This window comes from Microcebus murinus, chromosome 25 (genome assembly GCF_040939455.1).
Source record: "Microcebus murinus isolate Inina chromosome 25, M.murinus_Inina_mat1.0, whole genome shotgun sequence".
NCBI lineage: Eukaryota > Metazoa > Chordata > Mammalia > Primates > Cheirogaleidae > Microcebus > Microcebus murinus.
In genome coordinates this window covers 2,552,714-2,562,214 of record NC_134128.1, presented here as the reverse complement: position 1 = coordinate 2,562,214, position 9,501 = coordinate 2,552,714, and the positions used below count along the sequence as shown (strand labels likewise).

Here is a 9,501-nt window from a genome sequence, read left to right as displayed (position 1 = left end):
AGAGGGAAGTGTAGCCAGTGCACCTGTGCCTTCCGCTACCCACCCAGGCGGACCCCATAGGCTCTTGCATCAGACTGGGCCTGAGGGCCGCCCTGCCCTGCGGTGAGGAGAATGGAGCCCGCAGGCAGCCTGGGCGAGGCGGGGCGAGGTTCAGCGGGCGGCCGCGGGGTGGGGCGGGTCCGGGCGGGCAGGGTGAGCCCTGCGGTGGGCGGGGCTAGGCCGGCGGGGGGCGGGGCGATCCCGGGGGCGGGGCAAGGTTCAGCGGGCGGCCGGGCAGGGCGGGTCCAGGCGGTCTGGGTGAGCCCTGCGGTGGGCGGGGCTAGGCCAGGCGGCGGGCGTGGCGGGTCCGGGGGCGGGGCGAGGTTCAGCGGGCGGCGGGGCGGGGCGGGGCGGGGCGGGTCCGGGTGAGCCCTGCGGTGGGCGGGGCTTAGGCCGGGCGGGGGCGGGGCGGGCCCGGCGGGGCGGGGCGGGGCGGGGCGGGCGGCGGCGCTCCGGGCATGCTCGGCTGCGGGCTGCAGGCGGGGCGCGTCGCGCTGGTCCCCGGCCGGCGCGAGCGGCGGCGGCGGGGCGCGGGCAGCACGAGGGAGCCGCTCGGTGAGTCCCGGCGTGTCGCGGTCCTGACTCCCACCGTCCAGCGGGGCCGCTCCCACAGCTCTTCGCGGGGCTCGGCCGCCGCCCCCGGCGCTCGCCCCCAACTTCCCCGGCTGGGACGGGGTTCCGGTCCGAGACCTCCGGGCGTCAGGGGGTGTCCGCCGCCCGCCTCGGCCCCCACGCCGTGCCAGCCCCGCAGCCGGCCGCGGCGGGCGGGGGGCGCGCCTGCAGGGCCGGGCAGGGCGTCCCCTCCTCCCCGGTGCCGGGGCGCGGGGCTCCCGGGGCGGGCTCCGCGGGCCGCGGCTGGCGTTGGCGCTCGCGGGGCCGCCCGGCGTGGGGAGGGCTCGGAGGGCGGGGGTCGCCCGCTCCCCCTTAACGCGCCGCGCGCCACGGCCCGGTCCGGCCGACCCCTCCCTCGTCCGCGCGCCCGACTTCGGGGACCCCTGCACCCAGGAGCTGACAGCCGCCGTCTGGGTCCCCGCGGTCCTGGTTCCCACGGCGGCCACGGCGGTCGGACCTGCCCGGCGCGCGCTCGGCTGTCCGCCCGGCCTCGCGCGCCGCCCGCGCGGCCAGGCTGGGATTAGGGCGCTAATCGCGCTGGGGAGCGGGAGCCCGTGGGTGCCGTAAATCCCGCTAATCAGCTCGCCTGAGGGTCTGGAGCCCGTCGGGGTCTCCGCGGCCCCTCCAGTTGCAGTCCCTGCGCCCTGTGCCAGGGTTTGCCCGGCGCCCGGGTTTGCCCGGCGCCCTGACCGTGGTGGGCGCAGCACTGGCAGCGGAAAGCGCCCTCCTGCTCCCCGCACTGGTGGAGCCCAGCGCCGGGGATCCTTCGTGGGGGGTTGAAAAGAAGCGGTGATTTCGCTACTGAAGAAGAAAACAAAATCGGGAACTTGAGGCTGGCACAGCCAGGGCATGCCCTGGAGCTGATCATCCCGGCTCTCTAGGAGCAGGGAGGGCTTCACGGGATTAGTTTCGTCATATCACCCCCGCCCCCAGACACACACCCCTCCTGCACCCCTCAGTCCCGCTGCTTGGCCCACATCCTCTCCCAAGTGTAGCTGCCGGGTCTGGTCTTGGAGAGAGGGTAGGGTGGGGCGGTGCGGACCACACAGCTCCGGGGTTTCCTGTCGGTGACAGTTTAATGTGATGTTTCTCCCACAGCGTCATGTTTTCCTACTCTGGCTTTTTGTCTTTTCAGATTTTCGAAAAATACACATCCCAGGGATTGGGGGTGAGGGTCAGAAGATGGGCGGATTCTTGGGAGGGGAGTGGGAGCTGGGTCTGGCAGCCAGAGGCTCTGTGACACAAACGGCGGACTAGGGGCTGCGCTGAGTGGGCTCAGTCCGTGCAGGTAAACCTGAATGGTGTCAGGTAGTTTTAGAATTTTCAAGTGACTGGATTAGGACCATGCAGGGAGGCAAGAATGCATACAGGTTTGTGTTTTTTGGAAATCATACAAATATTCAATTTCATGGGACATGTGTTGGTTTTCATGTGAAATTGGAAGTTTGGTAAATTCTTTTGGTTTTCTATAACTTTCTTAATTATTTCCATAACGTGATTATTTACCTTGATATTAGATGTCTAATTCTTAGTCACCAGTTGAACAAGCTTCCTGAAGATCTCTAAGTGTCATCATGGGCAGGCAGCATGTAGCAAACTGTTTTACTCTGGCCAGAGTGGGCAAGCAAATATTTGGTGAACAGAGGCTTTTAATCTGGGGGGCCCTCCTACAAAACCATACCCTCGGTTGCAGAGACCGGAAGGTCAGGCGCTTGGCAGGCCCCAGAGATTTAGGGGGATTGGGTTGGTGGAGGAAGCCAGTTTCAGGAAAAAAGAAGTGTGTCTTTGCACCCCTTAGGACTAGCTTAATACACCCGAATGTCCACATGCTCTGGAGAGTGTGGCAAGCTCATCAGAGTTAATCTGCAATAATACCTAATGTGAGTGGTCACAGATTCCAGAAGTCTATGATGTATTATTTAGTAGCCATAAAATGTAACTGGGCATCGGAAGTGCACAGGGAAAATAAATAAGGACCAATTTTTCAGTTAAGAAAAAAAAAAAAGTTGAAAAGATTTTTGAAGTCTAATTTTTAAAATGCAATTTAGAAATGAATCTTAGAAATACTAACAGTAAAGAAAGCCCAGGAGTCTGCTCCCCCCTCACCCCAGTTTCTCATTGTCCTACTGGGAGAGCCCTCTAGTTCAGGAGGACAGTAAGCCGGTCATCCCTCCTTAGAGTTGAGAGTTTCTTTTTTAATGAGCTTGGCGAAACTCCATGCTAATTAATCTAGAGAGAGTTTAGAACATAGAACGCTGGAATGAAACAATTGTTCTATTGTGGTTTTTATTTTGATAAGCAAAGATTATATCCCTGAAATCCTCTGGGCCTATTGCTGAACCCATTACTACAGTTTATTTGGGTTTTTAACAGATGTTGTTTTTCACCTTTTGGATGAGAAGGGTTATCTCTCTCATTAAAATCTTGCTCTTGTGCTTTGTTTGAAAAGCCTGCTGACTTAAGGAATGCTGAGGTCCAATCACTTGCTAAGGCCAGCAGCCCAGGGAATAGGAGGTCAGTCTTCCAGCACTTTGATATATCCTTTAAACCCTAAATGGTGATTAGGAAAATATAGGAACCCCTCCCCCAGATACTAAAACTTCAGTTATCTTGATTTGAATTGGGAATGTCTCATTTAAAATTTGGATTTTACCTTTACTTTCTATAGCTAAATGTATTTTCCCACAACTTTCTATGGCCAGGATTGGGAACAGCCTGGCCAAACTGCCAAGTATATTATCAGACCACTAACTATCCTTATGGCTTGCTGCTTTTTTGTTATCTCTTTATAGTTCACTTAGAAAGCTCATTTCTTCCTTATGTAAATGAAACAATTGAGATACTGTTTTAAAGATGAAAAGAAAAAAGAGAAGGAAAGCAACTGTATGTATAGGACAAACAGTTGGAGAAACAGAAACCAAACTCTGTCTCTTGGCACAGTGGGATCACTGGACACTTTTCCTTTTTACTTAAGCACTGAATTTTGCAGTGTTGACTCTTGAGATAACTTTATGTGACTTTTGTGATTAGAAAATAAATTAAAATGTAAAGATTATGTGAAATAATTTAGATTTGAATGTTTTATAAAGCCTTGGCTCTTTTATTATAAAGATATTTAAAAAGAAAAGCAAAACTGGTATGCTACAAGCTTAAATAGAATACTTTAGGAATCTTTACATATAAATTGATAATGGAATAAAATTCTTACCTATGACAATTATAAATTTTACAGTTATTTTTGCATATAGCTATAAATTCCAGAATGCTAAAAAAACCCAACTCATCCAATTTCAGGCCTTCCTTAGTGACTTCTGATCTTTCAGAAATGTTGATGGGGTACTTAGGGTTTCATAATGGGGTGAGGTAGCGAAAGCGATAATTATGTGACACAAAATTTAGAGGTAAAGGAGACAGGAGGAAGCATATGCATGTGTGTGTGTTCACATTCACTGTGGGGAGAAAGACAAAAAAAGAGGAGTTAAAAGAGATAATAATTATGAAAAAAATAGAATGCATAATACCAGGCACTTTCCCCTTCTCTTTCTCTATCTGCATCAATGCCTTAACCAACCCAGCTCAGCGACATTAATGTTCCAAGATCCTTTTGATCTTAGACTCAAGTTTTCCATCTCATTTTTTTGTGTCACCTGAAGGAAACCTAAGGTTGTCCTCTTAAAATGATTACTTAACAGCTTAAATATCCTTTTTATGTCTTATGAGATTTCACCAACTTGAGGGCATACGGTAACAACAGTCTGTGAGAACTTGTCCCAGAACTTCAGCTGGAACTGTTGATTTATTTAGTAATTAAGACTGGAAAGGGAAATGGCAGTCCTATTATTCATGATGGAATATGCAATTCTACCATTTAAAAAAAAAGCTGTAGAAAGCATTACAAGTCTGCGTATCAATAGCAACACGCTCCGTTCTGGTTTGCTTACTGTCATGGCTATTTCCCTCCCGTTTAAAGAAAGTGCTTTCTTATATATTATTCATAACATTAGACATGAAAGTTGTCAGTTGAAGAAATATTTACACTGAACTGCCAACAATTTGAGGGACCAATTACATCCTAAGTGTGGAATGTCAGTGAATACAACTGAGAAGTTTTAGGGTTTTTAGAGGAGTGATGAGTGACGACGATGTCCAATCAAGACCTTGAGAATGCTAGTTGTTATCTTGTATTTGGTTTCTTCAGCAGGACCTGCAGTTACATGTACCACACACTAGAACTTTCTGTAATTTAGTATTCATTTATTCTTTTCTTCAATACTCCTTCTATTGTCTGCTACTTCTATTGAGTCTTGTAAGTATGTAATATATTTTCAAAGATATATTTTCTTAATCCTATTCTAAGCAACTCTGTTTTTGAAAGATTTTTTTTCTGATGACCAAAAACATTGCAGTATATAACCTAATCAAGTTATAATTTAATATATTAATATATTATGAATGATGATGGCTGCTGATGAAATATTATATTAACATAACTTAATATAATAATATATATTATACATGTTAAGTTATACATACTTAATATTAAATATAGTTAAGTATTAATATATAAAATTGCCCTTATTTGACCATATTTTACCTGCAAAATGATAACTTCATATGGTTGGATCTAATGCATTTCATGATAGAACATCATAAAATATAATAAAGTATAAATAAGGAAATTTTTTTAAAAACCCAGAGCTCAATGCTGTTCTTAAGGTTTCGATGTTTCCTTTCTGTGTTTTCTCCCTTCATGTGCATGTGTATATAAATGAAACTGGTATCACAGTGAAGCTAGAGTTCTGTGTCCTGTCTTTATTATTTAACATGGCATCATGAGCATTGCCCTATGCCATTGTATACCTGAAAACATAATTTTATACATGTATATACATATTATAGTCCACCATGTGATGACCAGAAATTTTTAAATCATCCCTTAAATGGACATTTAGTCTAACTTTTTATTATCAGGATTAAAAATTACAAAAGTATTCTTATATAAAACTTTGTGTGTATCTATGATTATTTCATTAGGATGGATCCTAAGAAGAGAGATTATAAATCCATAGAGTTTCGGACATTTAAACATTTTGTTACATATTAATCACTTTTAAGAAAGGAAATGTCTACTTATACACATTCATACACTCACAAATAGGAGGGCCCTGATAGTTCATCACACTCTCGCCAGCAACAAATATTGCTTGAAAAACTTCAATAATCCGATAAACGAATAATGGCATTTTGGATTAATTTGTATTTCTTTGATTACAGGTGAGGATGGCCTTTTTTCCCCCATGTTTTTAATTGAGTATTTATCTCTTTCTTTTATATTCAGTTTGTGTTCCAGGCAAATTTTATTTTACTTATTTATTTTTTTTTGAGACAGAGTCTCACTTTGTTGCCCAGGCTAGAGTGAGTGCCCTGGCGTCAGCCTAGCTCACAGCAACCTCAAACTCCTGGGCTCAAGTGATCCTCCTGCCTCAGCCTCCCGAGTAGCTGGGACTACAGGCATGCGCCACCATGCCCGGCTAATTTTTTCTATATATATGTTAGTTGGCCAATTAATTTCTTTCTATTTATGGTAGAGACAGGGTCTGGCTGTTGCTTAGGCTGGTTTTGAACTCCTGACCTTGAGCAATCCGCCCGCCTCGGCCTCCCAAGAGCTAGGATTACAGGCGTGAGCCACCGCGCCCGGCCCAAATTTTAAAAATGAAAAAAGTTTTGGTTAATTTAATGAATTTATTAATATTTCATTTCCTTTCACTGTCTTGGGAAGCCTGGTAACTATAAATATGAAACTAAGAAATATTTTTATTTTTATAAATGGGAACGGAGGAGAAAATGGTGCCTGTGAGATGCTATTCATTTGCTAGTCTCCTCCCCTAGTGATGAGAATATCCAGAACTGAAATAATACCACCTAACCTATACCTAACCCTAATACTACCTGAACTGTAACATCCACAATGAGCGTGTCGCCAGGGTCTCATTTGTCTCCATGTGCTTCAGCGCAGAGCCCACTGCGGCCTGGCTCGCCCAGGGTGGCACAAGTGGAACAAGTGCCGTGGTGAGTTTAAGTTGGAATAGGTGTGCAGCACCTGCGTTCTGGGGTGGAGAGTTGCTAGCTGTTTCCCTCCATCCTCATTCCTCTCTGCTTCCTCCTCTTCTCAGTGTGTGGCCATTTATCTCTGCTCGCTTGGGTGGCCTCTGCACGGGTGCCAATGAGGCCAAGGTCAGAGGTTCTATCTTCATGTGACCTATTTAGCTTTGTTCTGTGTTGCGGCCACAAGCTGTACTCTTCTTCCTGTGGCAGCCGACTCCGAGGCGTGCTGCCCATTCCAGGGAAGAACAGGCTGTAGAGATGAGGCCGATTTCTAGGGCTAGAAGGACCCTGATGAAGTTCAGCCTTCTCATTTTACTCCAGCAGAAGAATTCCAGGACCCAGAGGCTTCCTTCTTCTCTCCTGTGCCGCGTCCCAGCCCTGATTCAGCATGCAGATGCATACCAAGCAATGTGGAGAAACAGACACTCAGCCCAACAGTGAGGGGAGGTCCGTGCTTTGATGCCGATGGATTGTTCACAGCAACTTTCTAATTGCATAATCCCTGCTACTTGAATATAAATGATACAGCCAGTATTTAAAGAACTTAAAAATTTGCCCCACAATAAGGTTGCTCTGAGTGGTCTCATTCAGATTCTTTACAAGGGACAAATAATTAATCTTTGAGGAAAATCATTTGATGATTTGGGGGAAAGAAAATTTTGTGGGAATAGGATGGTTAAATCAAAATAAATTGGCTGTCATCTTCTCAAACTTACAATTATTTCCAATTTCTGTACTTCTGTTAGTGGAGTGATCGTTATCCTAGTCACCAAGGCTAAAATCCATTGTACTTTCCCCATGAAAATTACTCTTATTACTCCTTTTCCCCTCTGCCAGCACCCTGCATGTTACAATGGGAGGGACTCGTCACCGCGCGCCCCCATCTGCTCTCGCTTTAACCACTGTGGTCCTCTGCTTTCCTGCCAAACTTCCCTTGCCCAGACCCATTTGTGGTTTGCCATTGTCTGCTCCAGTAAAGTCCAAATTCTATTAATGTTGCAGATAAGAGTGGCTATTTCCATGTAGATCATTTTTTTCCTTTAGAATTGAGGTTATATTTTTTTTAATGAAGTTGCTCTCCCATTTATCATAGATGTCGTTTGTCTTCTGTTTACTTTCATACAGCAGTTTTAATGACAGCTCCATGTTCCTTAAGAAGAACCTGAAATCCAAAATGATGGAGGAGCACTGCGAAGGCCACAAAGCGATTGGTGTTTTCACAAACCAATCATGTTACTGAGTATTTAAAAATATATAAAAAATTTAAGGCCACTAGTGTTGGCCTTAAGACATTGCAGTCAAGTAAGCATCAGCCTGCATGTGTGTGTGTGTGTGTGCGCGCGCGTGTGTGCGGGTGTGTGTGTGTGTGTAAAGAGTCATCTAGAAGAGCTATCCCAGTTCTAGAGAATATAAGAAATGTTTTTCTTTTAAATATATACTTTTAAGTTTTAAGGCCACCATGTCCTCTGTCTTTTCTTATTTATGCATTATTTGGTAAATTAGGAAACTTTTGTTGATGTTAAGGAAGGGAATATAGACATGAACCTAAAATTGTAGCATGGACCTTGGACCTAGGCAGACCTGGTTCAGACCTTGGGTCTCTGCTTGTAGGCTGTGTAATCCTGGATTCTCAGTTTCAGTGTTCTGTCTGTAAAATTGAGGCATTCCTCTGTACTTCAGGAAGTTTACTGGCAGTATAACATGAAGTGTAAAGTGTGCCAAGCAGCAGCTAATACAGTCTGCGGCACGTAGCACAGGTTCATGGTCGATTGGCGATGCCTTTCTTGCGTGCTGCGGTCCTGAGCGCACGGTGCAGGTTCTCCCTTGTGATTTCCATGCAAGCGCATAGCTATATTGGACCAGTCTACCCAGCCCCAGCAGGAAAGCGGCCCACATATATGTACTGCAAGGATTATTTCTTCTCTCCTACTCTGACAAATGGCCTGCGGCACAGCCAGCTGCCTGTCAGACGCTGGCCTGCTCCTTGGTGTGTTGGCTGACCAGTGGGAGTGCACGTGCAATTCGCTTTTCTTTTAAAGAGACTGATGAAGTAGGAGAGAGAAACTGAGTGTCCTAAGACCTAAACCCTAACTTTAAACTGTGGTTCTGACCGAATGTGTGACGTTGAACCAATGAGCCTTGGGACTCTGGTCTAGGCTACTATGATTCAGAGGCTAAGTCATTTCTTTACTCCTGGGATAATTATACTGACAGTCTATTTTAAATGCCAATTCCCCCTCACATACACACGTGCGGTTTATCTAGTAAATTCCAGATCATTCTTTAAAACCTAGCTCACATGCCCCTTTCTCTCATTTGTGTATTCATTCAGCAAAAATTTATTGAGCACGTAGTATGTGTTAGATGCTGGGGATGTAGCATCGAGCAAAACAAAGACCCTGCCCTCACACCAACTCTGTGTTCTGTAGCCCTGTGCTTGCAGCAGGATCTCACTCCTCTGTAGTCCCTGGGCCGGTGACTTGCTCAGTTGAATCAAAGAACAAACACTTGCTTCTTGGGTCCTTGCTTTTCAGCTTAAGTGAATGACCCAAGTCGTGCAGCTCCCTGGGAGACATGCCGTGGGAATGTCGGGAGTGGTGGGTTGCTGTGGAGATGTTTCTGTCAGTCTAGGAGCTGCTGGAACTTGCCAGCCTTCCAGAAAATGTAGGGACATCACAGAACATTGTAGACCTCCCAGGTTTGGTGCCCTCCGTGCTGACACCAAGACTCTCCTGCTGCTGCAGT

At 46.6% G+C, this 9,501-nt stretch overlaps 1 protein-coding gene across 2 annotated transcripts in view; it reads left to right on the top strand.

Moving 5' to 3' along the window:
* The first annotated feature begins 506 nt into the window (after positions 1-506).
* The window catches only part of JCAD (junctional cadherin 5 associated), a 33,861-nt gene continuing 24,866 nt past the window's right edge, over positions 507-9,501 (top strand). Inside the window, exon 1 of one of the 2 annotated variants that reach the window (XM_020284108.2) lies at positions 507-594. The gene's annotated coding sequence lies outside the window, so the exon portion shown is untranslated. The remainder of the gene's footprint in view (positions 595-9,501) is intronic. The other variant, XM_075997449.1, reaches the window with a different exon arrangement.